General features: G+C 40.0%; 1 protein-coding gene across 1 annotated transcript in view; it reads left to right on the forward strand.

Moving 5' to 3' along the window:
* The window catches only part of LOC143036168 (thrombospondin type-1 domain-containing protein 7B-like), a 546,632-nt gene that overhangs the window by 174,008 nt on the left and 367,624 nt on the right, over positions 1 to 5,000 (forward strand). The window lies entirely within an intron of this gene.

Below are 5,000 nucleotides of genomic sequence, written 5' to 3' on the forward strand. Positions count from 1 at the left end.
ATCGAAGAGTAGATGGTGAGAAGATTTCTCGGGTCAATTAAACTGCCTATATCTTTGGGATGTTGTGATTAGATATTAATGATTTAGGTATCCTCATGGAGTATTATTACTTATAATATTTTCAATGGGAATATTGGGAAAATATTGAGTCCACAAATCCTTGGCGATCCATTCAAAAGGCTTATTGACCACACTTATACGGTGCTGTTTCCGAGTTTCCTTGTAGACCACTTCAACACTAGGTTATTTCACTAAAGATCCATTATTTCTCATTTGTTTTCAGTTAGTGACCACACTTGGTTCATTTTGTAGTCCACTAAGTGTTCCATGAACAACATTCTGATAACCAGTGGGCTACAGTTCCTTTGAAGTAAACAAAATCTTCTGGTGAGCGTAGATCCTTTACAGCCTCCCTCGAGATAACATAAGGAGGGATTGTTTGTGTGTGTGTGTGTGTGAGAGAGAGAGAGAGATAGAGAGAGAGAGAGAGAGAGAGAGAGAGAGAGAGAGAGAGAGAGAGAGAGAGAGAGAGAGAGAGAGAGAGAGAGAGAGAGAGAGAGGGAGAGAGAGAGAGAGAGAGAGTATGGAGAGGGTTTAAGTAAAGAGGTTAAAGGATGGGCGCGTCAGAAAGCATTGGTGAAACGAATTACCTTAGACTACACCATGCTCAGTGAATCTGTATAGAGTGTAGTCAAACCAAGCGTGAGGTACGTACACTATACAGGAATGAATGGGGACCTTGTATAGTCAACTGTTTCGTGGAGAACAGAACTGTGTGGAGGTTCTATAGGACATCTACTTTCCTACAAGCTGTTTCTCCCTAATTAGACAAAGGAGATTATGTGTATTCAGTTAGGTCAACCAGAGCAGCCTGCACAGATGTCCGAGAGAACCATCTCCCCCTCGTTTATTTTCAAATCTCATCAGCATTCTCACTTTTACCAGTAGGAGCAGCCCCGGGGGCTAGCATTCGGTATCCGGATAAGGCATAAGATAAATTTACAAAGGTTTACTAAGGAAGAGCATAACGACAGTGGACTTTTTGGTCCATAATAAGCGGACCAAACAATTGTTAGATATTACAGCATATTGCTTAGGTGTTTGTCTAAATGAATCATAAAACTTCGAAACGTACTACAGTGTATTCCCTCTGCAGGAAGTTTATTCCAATCATTCTCAGACTATTACTCAACGTTTCACATCAGGGAAGTTCACGCCCGGCGACTGCTCCCTTGCTCTGATCCTACCACCTGGTGATATATACATATATACATACACAAACACACACACACACACACACACACACACACACACACACACACACATATATATATATATATATATATATATATATATATACATATACATGTGTGTGTGTGTGTGTGTGTGTGTGTGTGTGTGTGTGTGTGTGTGTGTGTGTGTGTGTGTGTGTGTGTGTGTGTGTGTGTGTGTGTGTGTGTGTGTGTGTGTGTGTGTGTGTGTGTGTGTGTGTGTGTGTGTGTGTGTGTGTGTGTGTGTGTGTGTGTGTGTGTAATATATCTGTCCGAGAGTTTACACCTTGACGTGGTGAGGCTTGAGAATCTTAATGACTACAAAAGCTATGTCGATAGAGAGGAAATATCTGTAGGATCACCCATATCGAAAAGGTTTAGTAAGAAAGGTGAGGCAAAGAGCAGCTCGCATACACAGTCGTAGGACCCACTGCCAACTGGCACGCCCCTGATGGCGAACAGGGAAATTCCTCATATATATATGAAGTATCGTCATAATGACGGCGTGGACCATTGGGTACCCTATAGATATATAGGGCTCCACAGAATATAATGAATAACGTGACACCAGAGAAATATCTCACCAGAAACCATTTGGCAGGGAGGTGAGATTACTGCCAAAATTCCTTCATAGAAATCATGAATTGCACAACCAAAAGAATGCCGGGCGTTCCTATTGGATCATCATCTCCCAAAGGTTCAACCGTATTGCCGTGTGTGCTTACGGTGCAGTGTGCCACCGAATGTGAGTAAGCACTGTCCAAGCAGATCCAAGTTTAGACATTAAATAGCATGAAGAAAATGAAGATCTATACTTACTACGTAAGAACCCTCTCAGAAGATCACAAGCTAGAGAGTTTAATGGAAGAACTAGGCAACATCAAGTGGGACATCGTGTGACTAAGCGAAGTCCGAAGAGCGGAAGAAAAGCTGATACTTACATGATAGCCACTACCTGTTCTACTATAGAGGTAAGGAAAAAGAAAGAGCTAGTGGAGTAGGATTCTTGATAAACCGAGGGGTTGCTGGTAACGTAGTCAGATTTAGTAGTTTATCAGACAGGGACTGTGATTAGGTTGTGCCCTATGATGAATTAAGTCAAATAATAAATCAAGAAAAAGTAAGTACACGTTGGTTATAGGCGATTTTAATGCTAAAGTGAGGAAGAAGATGGGAGATGAGTCGTGCATTGGGGAGCTTGGTGAAAGAAGTGACAGAGGCGAGATGTTAGTCAATTTTGCAGAGTATTACAACATGAGAATAATGAACACTTTCTTCCAAAAGCGTGTAGGTCGTAAATGAACCTGAAGAAGTCCAAATGGAACAACAAAGAATGAAATAGACTTCATATTAGGAGATGAGAGCATCTGTAGACGTTAGTAGTGTACCAGAGATTACAAAGGAAGAAGTAGAATTTGCTCTAAAAATATGGAACAAGGAAAACCTACTAGGGGAAGATGGTATATCGATAGGTCTTTTGAAAGACGCAGGGAAAGAAGTTCATATTAAATTAGCTCAGTTGTACACCCAGTGCTTACGTCAAAAAAGCGTTCCTGAATCACGGTGCAATGCTATAGTAATTTTGATTCACAAAAGAGGAGATCAGAAGGACCTTAGTAATTACCGACCGATTAGCTTGCTATCAAATGTATATAAACTATTCTCCAAGATACTTACAAATAGACTAAGTCAAGTTTTAGATGGAAACCAACCGAGAGAATAGGCAGGGTTTAGAAGCGGATATTCGACTCTAGACCATTTGCAAGCGATGAACCAACTAATCGAGAAAATGAAAATATGATATACCTCTTTGTTTAGGTTTTGTAGATTATGAGAAGGCCTTTCATTCGGTAGAATAAATAGCAATACTAAACTCGCTACGCGAGCAGGGTACAAACGAACAGATCATAAGGGTTCTAGAAAAGATTTATGCAAAAAGTACCGCTGTAATTCGACTACATAAAGATACGAAAAAGATCAAGATCAAGAAAGGAGTATGGCAAGGCAATGCAATTTCACCCATATTATCTACAGCTTAGTTGGAAGAGATTTTTAGAAGGTTGAGTTGGGAAGGGAAAGATTTGAAGATTAATGGTGAATATTCTAACCAACTAAGATTTGTCGATGACATTATTCTTATTTCATAAAGAGCAGAAGACTTGCAAAAGTCTCAAAGTAGATTTGAAAAATAAATGAGTAAAACCAAAATAATGTTTCATACGAAAGTTCAAAGTAGAGATTATAATCGATGGTAAGAGCCTTGAAGAAGTTGAAGAGTATAATTATTCAGGCAAGATGGTGAAAGTGACCAAAGATTATGAAAATGAAATAGAAAGACGTATTACAATTGGCTGGAAAGTGGTAAGTATAATAAAACCCTTAGAGGCTCTCTACCTTTATGTTTGAAACGTAAAATTTACATCCAATGCATTCTGCTAGCAATAATCTACGAGTGTGATTCTTGGAAACTGATGAAGGCAATAGAGACAAAGCTAAGAACTGCGCAGAGAAGAATGGAGAGATCAGTGATGAAAATAACGCTGAGCGACCGAGAGCAAGTTGGGTGAGAAAGTAGACTAGAGTGAAATATATTGTGGAGGCGGTAAAAGAGAGGAGGTGGAATTGGGCAAGTAAGTTAATGCGAAAGACTGATGAGCGATGGATCAAGTATGTTACTGAGTGGACGCCGGGAGATGGGAAGCGTGGAAGAGGTAGACCAGACAGAAGGTGGAGAGACGAGATAGAGAGGTTTGCAGGAGTGACTTGGCAAAGATTGGCGCGGTCGTGTGAATCATAGAATGCTATGAAAGAGGCCTTCGTTCAGAAGTGGACTCAGGATGGCTGATGTGATTGATTAGTCTGATTTATATATATATATATATATATATATATATATATATATATATATATATATATATATATATATATATATATATATGCGCGCGCGTGTGTGTGTGTGTGTGTGTGTGTGTGTGTGTGTGTGTGTGTGTGTGTGTGTGTGTGTGTGTGTGTGTGTGTGTGTGTGTGTGTGTGTGTGTGTGTGTGTGTGTGTGTGTGTGTGTGTGTGTGGGCGCGTGCGTGTCTTTGTTTCATCATTTGTTTGTCTAATTATTCATTTATTAATTTGTCTAACAATCTTTTATTCACTTATTTCTCCCATTCATCTATTTTCCTTTTTATTCCCTTTATATATTTTTTTTTCCTCTCTGAGGGAAGCGTCCGGTAAAGGGGGGAAAAAGGAGCCCATCATTCAGTCGTTGGCGTTGAGGAAAACTTATGACTTATTTATCGGACCCTGCGTCTCCTCACCCTGGACGGAGGAGGAGAGGTGGCTGTGGTGGCGGTGGTGGCGGTGGTGGCGGTGGTGGTGGCTTAGGAGGAGGCGGCAAAAGAGAGATAAAGCCAGTGAAAAAAAAAAATCTGGCTCGCTGTGGTGGAGGGTGATGGAGCGTAGGGAGGAGGGAGGATGCTGGAGGGGTGAGAGTGGGAGGTGAGAGTGAAGCCGTAAGACCGAGTTCACAAGAGATAAACACTTGTGTTCTGTTCTCTAATCTTATTTTTATTTGTTCATTACTTTGGAACTCTTATCTGTTTATATATGTTTATCCATTCATTTATTTATCTTTTTATCTATGTATTTATTTATCTCTCCATCTGTTTATCTGTTGATTTATTTATCTATGTATTTATATGTTAATATAGCTATTCATTTAGTTATTCATTTATCTA

The sequence above is a fragment of the Oratosquilla oratoria genome, chromosome 20 (assembly GCF_046742065.1).
Source record: "Oratosquilla oratoria isolate Oo_2021 chromosome 20, ASM4674206v1, whole genome shotgun sequence".
Classification (NCBI taxonomy): domain Eukaryota; kingdom Metazoa; phylum Arthropoda; class Malacostraca; order Stomatopoda; family Squillidae; genus Oratosquilla; species Oratosquilla oratoria.